Here is a 12,358-nt window from a genome sequence, read left to right on the forward strand (position 1 = left end):
AGGAATCACGAAGAATATAATTAGGACAAATGAGATGAGTGGTGATTTGAAGAAATCACCACTCACCTTTTTTCTAACAGAATATCAACTATCAGTTGATATTCTATTAGAAAAAGTAAGTGGGGCTAAGAAGATTGTAGATGGAATGGGCGTCATTGAGATTAGAACTAAGACCATGTATATTGGTGAAATAAATTAGGAAGATTTTTGCGAGATTTAGTTCTTTGTGCAGATAAGTTTGTTTCATCAGTGTGACTATTCGTGATACATTGGTGTAAATGAGGTAAAAGTTGTAAGGACTGTTAAGTCTCACCATGCAGCTCATAAAAGACTTTACTAATATTGTATGATAGAAGAGATAGTGAGGGATTGGAGCTTTTGCTTTGGAGCCCAAATATGGTTTTGCCATTTTAGCTTTCCTTTTAGAAAAGTGGCAGAAAACTGAGGATTAGAGTTTATATATATAAACTCTAATCCACCTTATATTGCCAAGTGCCACAGAGGTTAAGAAGTTTATAGGTTAATGTTTAGAGGTATAGCTATTCCTGTATGAATGCCATACCCTTACTTCTGCTTACATTGCTTCACTTGTGTGTGGTCACTGTTGGTATACTAGGCATTCATAGCATTTTTGGGGCATATCCATACTGTAAGTCCTGCCATTATGAAATTGAGCAGAGGATTTGTCTTTCACAAATTAACTTTTTGGTTTTCAAAAAGTTAAACATTATGGCATGTAATTTTTGAATATCCCTTTGGAAAATTTTTACCATGAAATTAATATAATTGCATGGTAAAAATTCATTAACTGTACCTTTCAGTGCCATGAAAAATTTTCCTATAACCCTTCTTATTGGTTACTAGATAGTCGTGATGATGTGATAAGTAGATGGAATCTGCCAAAGTTGACTATTCACTGACCCTTCCTCCCCCTCCCCCCCCCATAAATGGAAGGTAACCAATGATCTCTGTATTAAAATAAAAGCTCTTCAGTAATAAAATGTGATTATGTAATTTACCTGGGATTCTGCACCCTTTTGAGGGGTCATATTTGCTGCCTATTTGAACTTATTTAATAAAGTGGTATGTCACTCTGAAAGCTTTGTACATATAGTAGAATCTTTATATGGTCACCTGTGCGAGGAGGGATGCATATAATTGGTATTTTCGTGTCTACTTTTTTTTTCTTTCTTTTTTTTTTTTTTTTTCTTGCCAGTGCAGCAAAAGCCTGTGACTTCCTTGCACTATACGGCAAATACTATTACTATTAACCCTTGCCAAATTTTTTGAACCCAGTATGGCCCCACTGTTAGTAAAGTATCCAGATCTTCACTGACTGTAGAAGGATTATGCAGCATTCCAACAGAGCAGCAAAGCAACTCTACACTCACCTTCTTAGCTTTTAGTTTAAAAAATAAAAAAATAATAAAAAAAAAACATTAAAGAAAATACAAAATATATTATAGACTGCTGCAGTTGGAATTCTAAAGTAAATATAATTGTGTAAACTTTTTTGTAGCTTTCGAGGGCAATGCATTTATTGATGTTAATCAAATGAACTCGCACTATGCTATGATCAGATGGAGCCCACACATGGTTTTAGCCATTTTAGCCTTCCAATTTAGCAAAGTAGATGCTGAGAGAGTCTATACCACCTAGTATTGCCAAGTGTCACAGAACTTCAGCTATTCCTGCATTAAATATAGAATATTTTACGGTTTTGATATTTGACCTTTGTTGGGGGAGGACTTAAGGTTTAGAATGTAAAGTGCAGTAATGTTCCTGAGGTGGTGAAACACTAAAATTATCAAGCCCATAATCAAAGCATCACATTATAAGCTTTGTTAGGCAAGAATAAAAAGAAACAAACTAGTAACTTACTTTTCAAGTATATATGACATACGTTTTGAAACAAAAATGCATGTCATATACACTTGTGTTCAAAGAAAGTGTATCATCCCTTAAAATTGTAATTGTCGTCCGAATAACATAAGTATGTGGCAATATTTCTTACAGATTGCATCAAATAAAATTGACACGCATAGGTGATGACGTAATATTGCATTCAGCTGTTACTTTCAGCTATATAAGCACGCTCTGCAAGAGTTGCAGTCATTCCTTGTTAGTGTCAGGATGGCAAGTTACATGCAGTTGATGCCACGAAGAAAGAGTGCTATTATTGCTGTACGTGAGGAAGGATGTTCTTCCCATCATATTGCTTATAGAGTGTCTTGTAATGATTCGACAGTGAGTAAATTTCTTTTCAAACTCAAGAATACTGGTTCTGCTGATAGGAAAAAAGGAACCAGACAAACCAAGTCTCTATGCCAAAACAAGATCGCGTTTTGAAGTGAAGCTTCTTTGCCTGAGCTGAAAAGAGAATGGGAAGAACATACAGGAGTGGTAGCAAGTGCAGTAACTGTCAGAAGGTGCCTCTTCAAAAATGGATTTGTAGCTTGTCGTTCTAAGAAGTTCCTCACACAAAAATGAAAAGGGCTTAATTAATTCGGTGTAAGGAGCATGTCAAATGGACCCCCAAGCAGTGGAAGTCAGTTATTTTCTCGGATGAGAAGAAATTCAACCCGCATGGCTCTGATGGGAGATGAACAATTGCCATAGACGTGGTGAAGAATACCATCCAGACTGTATGGTGTCTACATTGAAATTCCCTACCAGCCAAATGATAGGGGAGTGCATTTCGTATCGCAGAGTAGGTCACCTGCAGTTTATAAAAAGTTCCGTAAATGCCAGTGGATACCTGGCTATATTGGAAGGCAAATTTCTGCCAACCATTAGAGACCATTTCAACATGTCAGGGAACTGCATCTTTCAGGACAACTCTGCTCCTTGTCATTGGGCGAAAAGTGTAAGTAGGCATTTCTGTAGTTACTTTAGCTTCATTTCTGCATTAGAGGTTTGACAGTAACGTGTTTACATTTGTTACAGGTGAAAAAATGGTTGGAAGAACAGTCCATTAGAACTCTTAGCTGACCAGGAAACAGCTCGGACCAAAATCCTATAGAGAACTGTTGGAATCGTGTGGAATTTGCAGTTGCCAGAAAGAAACCAAAGACCCTTCATGAACTTCAGGAAGCCATAATTGATGTTTAGAACCATGAACTATCAGTTGATTATCTTCGGTGGTGTGCTACTGTCATCAGGACCAGAGGCGGTTGAACTAAATGTTAGTTTGCACCTGGTGAACTTTTCATATTGTTTTCCATTTAAAATGATATGATAAACTGAAGCAAATTGAGGGCTTCTGATAACATTTTAGCCATAATTGTTGTGTTTACCAAAATTGTTATATAAAGTTTGCAAATGCTCATTTTGGAATATTTTGAGAGCACCTCTCAAATATTACTTAGGTTTGCCTTAACTATTAATAAATATCTTTTGTTTATATTTCTATTTGTGGTGCTAGTTAATGTAACATACCATCGTGAAAAAGGGTTAGAAATGTGAAATTCCTAGTTGATTGCACTTTCTTTGAGCACCAGTGTGTATATATATATATTATGTTTAAACATAATGTGTCAATATGCTTCCAGAATAAATAACAGTACCTGATGTTGGGAAGCTGTGACAGTCTCGTGGTTGTATATAGCACTTGATGGAGCAAGAAACTTGCAGTAGTTTTGAGATTTTTATTTCTTTTTGTAAAATTTTCAATAGATATTGGACTGGATTTTACTGTGCTGCATCTTTTCAATTTTTTTGAAAATTGAAAAGATAACATAAAATCACCACTATATGGTGATTTTATGTTATTAAACCAGTTTTTTTATTTCCCGTGTAATTCCCAGAAAGACATCCATCAATACAATTTCCCAACACTGGAAGCCTCTTTGGTAATATTGAAGAAATACATTTATTTTGCAGATGTTTTGACAGAAATGTGAACATTTCTTCAAAATAAAGTATACATATACCTTCCTATTCCAAAGTTCCAGAATACATAAATTTTCAATATCAATGCTTACATAGTTAAAAAAAAAAAAAAAAAACATTGGAAGTAATTTTAGAGCATATAAGCAAATAAATTTGTTTAATTAATTAATTTAATTGTATTTATTTAATTTTTTAATGGGATATTACTTGGGAGTCATCCTAGGTCCAACATTAATAGATATTTTTACATACATTGTGAAATCAAACCCATATGCTGCCATTCCATTGAGCTGGTATGTCCATATCTCCATACAAGCCACCCTCTTGCTAGGGTGGCTGTATGAAATATGAATAAAAATTTATTTTATTATCCATGGCATTGTGTGATCCTTATTTATTATTTTATTAGTATTTGGAAGAAAGGATGAAAAATGCTTCCACTGCATTCTGTCAAAAATAATAATAAAAACAATTTTTGCATTCAAAAACTTTTACACCTTCAGATCTCTTTTAGTATTGTAGATGCATATATATTTACTACTTTACTAACAGACTTGGAACTAGAAATCCAATTTAAAATTTCTTCACATAAAGAATATGAAGGATAAGATATACAGTAAGTGGCAGTTATAGTGATTGCATTTGCAAATTTAATTTTGATTCTAATAAGCAAAAATCGACGAATATTATCCACAGGCTATAAAAATAAAGATATAAGGCACAAATTTACACTTTATTACCAAAAGTTTATTACCATTTAAATGATGCATGAAAATCGGAAGAATATTATCCACAGATTAGCAAAATAAAAATAAATTTATACTTGCGTACAGAGCTTAATTAATATACATATTAAACATAACACTTTGCAATATGATCATAATTTTAAGTATTCACTTATTTTAGATTGCTTCAAATTATCACTACAAAGTCTATTTATAGATTTTTCAATATTGTATAACAGTCTATATTCAAGATCATTGGCACCAGTTTCTTCCAATGCTCTCCTCAGAATGGCTATAGTTTCATGAGTTTGCCGTTTTGTAACTAGAATTTGTTTGGGTTCATCATTTTCGTCCTACTTGGAGAAGTTATCAGTAACTGACTGGGCAATTTCTTTTACTGTTAAAGCTGTAATAACTACATTTTTATAAAAAAGCCCAATAAACCAAAAATTGCAAATTGTTTTTATTGTTTTATGGTTGTGACCTTCAGAATTGTGCTTTAGAAAAATATCAGAGGCATTCAAAATTGATTCTTATAACCGAAAATGTGATTCTAATAAATGATGAAAGTGTAGTGCATTTTATTGATTTGAATCAGTTCTTTGAAATTTTATTCTCTAAATCGGCTGATTCTAATAATCACTGTAACCGGCACTTACTGTACCTGCATTTTAGACAAATATACACCACTGTTGGTCTGAAATGCAGGGTTCCAACATGACAGTTGTTTCAAGTTAGTGTTTTTTCATCAAAAGTTAGGTGACCTCTGTTAGTGCAAAAAACAATCTTTATTCCCTTCATAGCTGCAAGAATGCCCAGAGTTGAATGTATGTTGAACTGTGAATAATGTATCAAGTGTAAGTGAGCAGCCAAATGGTGTATATGCGAAAAACTTCCAATTACACACATAACAAAGTTTAACCTCTGCCTTTAAAAGACTATACTTGCTTTACAAAACAAAGTAATAAAAGTTATTGGATTATATTATATGCAGACATTGAGAATAACTACAGTTTTCAGATTATTTCAATGCATGTGTTGCTATATAATTCCACATCCTTTACAATTAGACTTAATTGTGGACACCCTGTCCTCCTCCTCCTCCTTTCTAATTGCTTCTTAGTGTTTTGCCACTCATATGTAGAATTGTTAGTTATATATATAACAAAGTTTTTAATGTGAGCAACTTTTGGTAACGCACAGGTGCTGTTAGGTGATTACACCTACTATTATCTTTTATGCTAATTACAAAAATGAATCTGAAATCTTTATATGTATATATTTTTTAAATGATATATACGAGATGTGACAAACGATATGCAACCAAGTTACAAAGGAGGTTAGGCAGGCGAAGGCAGATTATGAGAAATCCTTGGCAAGGGATGCAAAGAAAAACAGCAAAGACTTCTTTACTTATGTAAACTCTAGAAGGAAGGGGATGAATCAGATTGGTCCACTTGATATTGATGGGTCAACTGTTGATGATCCTGCTCAGGTAGCTAACAAACTAAATGAATATTTTGCATCGACATTCACACATGAGGAGTTATTCAGTGAGGGGAATGCCAGAGGTGTATTCAACTAGCAGTAAGCTAGAGAATCTTGTGATAACTGAGAGTAAAGTGGAGGAGAAATTGTTGAAGATAAACACAAGAAAGGCACCCGGGGTGGATGGGATCTATCCAGTTATATTAAAGGAGGCAGCAGAGGAAGTAAGCAAACCCTTAGCCATAATTATGGGAGGTACCCACAGACTGGAGATGTGCAAATGTGACCCCAATTCACAAAGGAGGATCAAAGGCTGACACAAGTAATTATAGACCTGTGAGCTTAACTTCTGTTCCAGGAAATTTAATGGAGGCACTGGTTAAAGAAGCACTGCAGGATCATTTAGACAAGACTTCAGTTATAGCTCGGACACAGCATGGTTTTGTTAAGGGGAAGTCTTGCCTGACCAATTTGATTGGATACTATGATGCAGTCACAAAAGAACTGGATGCAGGGAATAGCTTTGATATTATATACTTGGATCTTAGAAAGGCTTATGATACTGTTGCACATGGAAGACTGCTACACAAATTGGAGCAGTGTGACATTGGAGGCAAATTGCTGCTATGGATAAAGGGGTGGTTGAGGGGGAGAAGACAGAGAGTGGTAATCAATGGACACTGCTCATCGTGGACTAATGTTATTAGTGGAGTCCCTCAGGGCTCAGTGTTGGGTCCATTATTGTTTTCTGTATTTATAAATGATATTGATGATGGTATATCAAGCTTAATGTCCAAGTTTGCAGACGATACAAAGGTTGGCAGGGTTGTCAAGGACACTACTGACACTATGCTGCTGCAACAGGATCTGGAAAGGTTGAGCAGATGGGCTGAGAGGTGGCAAATGAAGTTTAACATGACAAATGTAAAGTACGACACATGGGAAACAGCAACCCCAGAGCAACGTATCAACTCTGTGGTACTACACTGACAGTGGTAGAGAATGAAAGGGACTTGAGGGTGGTTGTGCAGGCAGATATGAAGTTCTCTGAGCAGTGCAGACGGGCTGCAAGAGTAGCTCATGGAGTATTGTCAATGATATACAGGAATTTTTCCAGCAGGGATAAGGAGGTGATTATTCCCTTGTATAAGGCAATGGTCAGGCCACACCTAGAGTACTGTATACAGGTCTGGAGGCCTCATTTCAAGAAGGATGTAGAGCTGCTGGAATGAGTACAGAGAAGGGCAACAAGATTAGTGAATGGAACAAAGGGGTGCTCTTACGAAGAAAGGCTTAAGTTTTGCAAATTACAGTGTCTGGAGACTAGGCACCAGCGAGGTGATCTGATTGAGGTGTATAAGGCCTTGAATGGTTTGAGCATGCTCAATGCTGATGGGATTCTTCCTCTAGCTCAGAATAATCACCTGAGAGGGCATAAATTCAAATTGAGGAAGGAGAGATGTAGGATAGACGTGTGGAAATTTGCCTTTAGCCAGCGGGTAGTTGGTTGGTGGAACAGACTTCCATCCCTTGTAGTGGAGGTTGATAGCCTAAATAAGTTTAAGGCTCAGCTGGACAGGTATTTTGAACGAACAGAGGGGTGAAGTGGAAGTGGGGTTTTTTTTTTTTTTTTTTTTGCTGATGCTGCAAAAGCTTGCTTTCTTGCATCAAATGCCTCTACTAATGCTAATAAAAGTTCCCAGACTGGTGCAATAAAAACAGAGTTGAAGGAGCTCAGAAATGATTTTATTTTTATTCAAAGTAATCACAACCTGATTGAATACACTTATTAGCATTAGTATTGGCATATGATGCAAAAAAAGCAAGCTTATCAACATCAACAAAAGAAAAAAAATTACACTTCCCATTTCACCTATTCATTCCCTCCAATAGTTTGTCTAGTTCTTCCTTGAGTTTATTTTAACTATTGACTTCCACAGCAACAGATGGAAGTTTGTTCCAATAACCAACCACCCATTGCCTAAAGGCAGGCTTTTACTTCTGCGCCTCGATTCCGCACCTGTCCTTCTCAATTTGAATTTATGCCCCCTCGTGTTTGAGCAAGAGGAAGGATCCCATTAGCATTGAGCACCTCAATCATATCACCTTGCAGGAGCCTTGTCTCCAGATACTACACTTCGCAGAACTGAAGCCTTTCTTGGTAAGAGCACCCCTTTGTTCCACTCACCAATCTCGTTGCCCTTCTGAGTACTCATTCCAGCAGCTCCACATCCTTCTCAAAGTGAGGCCTCTGGACTGGTATACAGTACTTAAAATGTGTTCTGTGTACTACCCTATACAATGGGATAATCACTGCCTTATCCTTGCTGGCAAATTTCCTGTATATCATTGACAAAACACCATGAGTTGTACTGGCAGCCTGTCTGCATTGCTCAGAGAACTTCATATCTGACTGCACAATTACCCTCAGGTCTTTCTCATTTTCCACTACTCTTTTGTATTATCATACAGTTGGTTCATTATTCTGGGGTTGCTGCTACCCATATTGTACATGGCATTTATCAATATTAAATTTCAGTTGCCCTTTCTCAGTCCACCTACCCAACTTTTCTAGATCCCATTGCAGTTTGCATACTGACATTACTGTCATTAACACCCCTACAACCTTTTTATCATCTGAAAACTTGGACATTAAGCCTGATATGCCTTCATCAGTATCATTGATAAATACCGAAAACAACAATGGACCCAATAATGAACCCTGGGGGACTCCGCTAATAACATTAGTCCATGAAGAGCAATGTCCATTGATTACCACTCTGTCTTGTTTTAACCCAACCATCCCTTAATCCGTAGCAGCAACTTGCCCTTAATGCCATACTACTGGGTGCCTCCGTAGCCAGGTGGGAAAGAGCAGCAGTGCGTAGCACACGCTTCTTGATTAGACCGGGGTTCGAGCCCATCACCACCAAATACAGAGGATGCGGAAAGGTCAGGGAATGACCACCGCATATCCCGGAGCAGTATGGCCTTAGTTGCTAATGCTCCTAAAAACAAACAAACAGCAATACTACTCCAGTTTGTACAGTAGTCTTCCATGTGCAACAATATCAAAAGCTGTCCTGAAAGTCGAAGTACAGTAAATCCTTGCTATTCGCGATCGCTGATTTAATATAAAATGAAACCTAAAAAAATGTGAATTTTAAAATGCCGTGAATATTTTCCGCCATAAAAAAACATGGACATGGCTAAAATTATCTTTCCTGGTCAAAACATCGCTCGGTGGGGGAAGAGGGGTGATAAAATCGTGAGTGTGGATGTTTCTCGCTAATCCTTGTTCAGTATGTGTTATGCGCTTGTCATGGAAAGTTTCGTCGTTTGCTTTTAATTTATATGCTTATAAATTGAATAAATTTATCAATTTATAAATTGATATGCTTACAAAAATGATAAATCTACCGTTTTGCAGTGTAAAACAGACTTTTTCGAGTGTGTTAACGGAAGAAAGTGACTTTATTGTGGACAAGTTCTTTCTAGCCCCTAAAAAAATATGGCTACGAATAACAAGAGAAATGTGAAAATATCAAAGAAGGTGATGACATTAGCGAATAAAATTTAGTTATTAGATAAAATTTCTAATGGTGAAAGTGTCTCCTCAGTGGCAAAACATTATAAAATCAATGAGTCAACGGTACGATCAATCAAAAAAATCGGAAGAAAAAATCCGCCGTAGTGTCCGTGAAAACGCGCTAATTGCTTCAAAAATTTGCTCTGTAACTCGTGATGTTAAATTAGAAAAAATGGAAAAATCTTTAAATCTGTGGATAGAATACCGAACTCAAAATAAAATTCCGTTAAGTTCACTCATCATTCGTGAAAAGGCAAAACTCCTTTATCAACACTTTAGCGAAACTGGTGATAGCACTGGCAGGATAAGTTTTTTTGCTAGCAAAGGCATATTACATTTAATATTAAATTGTTTCTTATTTTCATTTCAATGCCATATGCTTGCATTTCACTATGTACTGTCTATGTACATAGTCATATTATGAAGGTACATATAATACATACATAGACAAAATTTTAGACTAGTTTTTCTTATATATTTCATACTTTGGAACGGAACCCCTTTATTACTATGGGAGCCATAACTCAGTATTCGCGTTTTCGGTATTCGTGACATTTCTCAGGAACGTAACCCCCGCGAATAACGGAAGTTTACTGTATATGATATCAAAAATATTTTTTGCACCTAGTTCCTTTGTGACCATATCATAGAATCCGATCAAATTTTTCAGACAAGACTTCCCCTTAATAAACCCATGCTGTGCCTAAACTATAACTGCAGTCTTGACTAGATGATCCCGCATTGCTTCTTTAACCAGTGACTCCAATATTTTCCCTGGAACAGAAGTTAAACTAACAGATCTGTAATTATTCATGTCGCCCTTTGATCTCTCTTTGTGAATTGGGGATACCTTCGCACATCTCCAGGCTGCAAGGGATCTCCTCTGAATCCAAGGATGCTCTCATAGTTACGGCTATGGGTTTGCTTACTTCCTTTGCTGCCTCCCTTAATATAACTGGATAGATCCGTCAACCCCAGGTGCCTTTCTTAAGTTTAACTTCAACAATTTCTCTTTCACTTTCCCCTTAGTTAATACAAAAGCATTTAGCTCTCTGTTAGAGCTTGATTAACTTCTGGCTTCCCTAAAGAATTCCTCGTGTGTGAATGTAGGTGCAAAATACTCATTAAGCATGTCAGCAACCTGAGCAGGATCATCAACGGTTAAACCATTGATATCAAGTGGACCAATTTGATTCGTTCCCTTTCTTCTAGTGAAAAACATTAAAAATTTCTTTACATAAGTAAAGAAGTTTTTGCTGTTTTTCTTTGCCTCCTTTGCCAAAGATATCTTATAATTTGCCTTCATTGGTCTAATCTCCTTTGTGACTTGATTAAAGACTACTTTATATCTACCGTAGGCTTCTGTGTTGCCCGATAATTTTTATGCATCCACTTTTCTTTTCTGCCCAAAGTTTCATCAGTTCATCTGACATCCATTTGGACTTATACCTTGAGGAGTATTTCTTAGTTGGTATGAAATGACTAGTAGCTTTTATGATTAATTCTTTGAATGCTTCCCATTTAGAACTTGCTGATGGTAACATCATCAATTGGTCTCACTGTATAGAATTTAAAACCTGTCTCAGATAACTGTAGTCACCTTTACAAAAACAAAAACCCATCCCTTTACCCTTGATTGTAGTTACATCTTTAAGTAAATCCCAAATCAGTACACCGTGATCACTGCCACCTAGTGTTTCTTTTATCTGCAGATTCTTAATGCATGGATAATCATTGCTGATAATCAGATCAAGAGTATTACTCCCTCTTGTTGCCTCTTTAATGTGCTGCTGTACAAAACAGTCTTCCAATAAATCCACAAAAGTCTTGCTAGTCTGTGAGTGATCAACCCACAAGTTTCAGTCAGTGTTCAAAAAGTTTCTGAAAAGACTCAGTGAAGGCATCCAAAAAGATGTTGTTCAGTTCAGCAGTTAAGTTTTTCTTTATGTCCTCAACATCCTGAAATCTCTTTCCTTTAAGGAAAGGTTTCAATTTGGGAAAGAGGAAAATATCAAATTTCCACTGGTGCTAGATTGGGAAAGTAGAGTGTATGGTGATCTGTACAGTGCCATTTTTCTTCAGAAATGTCTTCACAACAAGTGCGAAATGGGCAAAAGCATTTTTACAAGTCTGGAAGAAGTCTTTGTTTGGTATAACCCCTGTAAGGCCGTGTGGCACAATCTTTGCATGGACCTTCCTTTTCCCTTCGCCAAAAGCACCAGTTCTGGAATTTTATTGCTAAACCTTGCATATAATTTCTTTGAAAAAGTTATAAAAGTGACAATTGCACAGCCAGGAGAATTCTAGACATGCAGTTATTGGTCAGTACAGTGCCAAGCAGTGCATGTGCAGAACTATCCAGAGAATAATTTCACTTAGTGATTGATTAAAAGAATGACATGTCATTGTGCCAAGTATTTTTTTTGTTTGTTTGTTTGTTTGTTTGTAAACTGAACTGCCACTAGAACAGTTCAGTTTAGAAAATAATTGCTTACTTTTAGCAAATGCATGTTAAAAAGAGAAAGGGAAGAGAATGTACAGTTATTTTCAGTAATAAGTTCATTGATTTTAGTTTTTGAATTTGTTCCTCAAATTGCTTTTGCAAGAATAAACAAAGGAATTACCTTTATTTTGTCTATAGGATTTCTTCTTATCCAACTCTCCT

At 36.3% G+C, this 12,358-nt stretch overlaps 1 protein-coding gene across 1 annotated transcript in view; it reads left to right on the forward strand.

Moving 5' to 3' along the window:
• Positions 1 to 12,358, forward strand: part of LOC150086886 (uncharacterized) — a 161,086-nt gene that overhangs the window by 136,096 nt on the left and 12,632 nt on the right. The window lies entirely within an intron of this gene.

The sequence above is a fragment of the Mastigoproctus giganteus genome, chromosome 4 (genome assembly GCF_048544385.1).
Source record: "Mastigoproctus giganteus isolate SK-2022 chromosome 4, ASM4854438v1, whole genome shotgun sequence".
In the NCBI taxonomy this organism is placed as follows: domain Eukaryota; kingdom Metazoa; phylum Arthropoda; class Arachnida; order Uropygi; family Thelyphonidae; genus Mastigoproctus; species Mastigoproctus giganteus.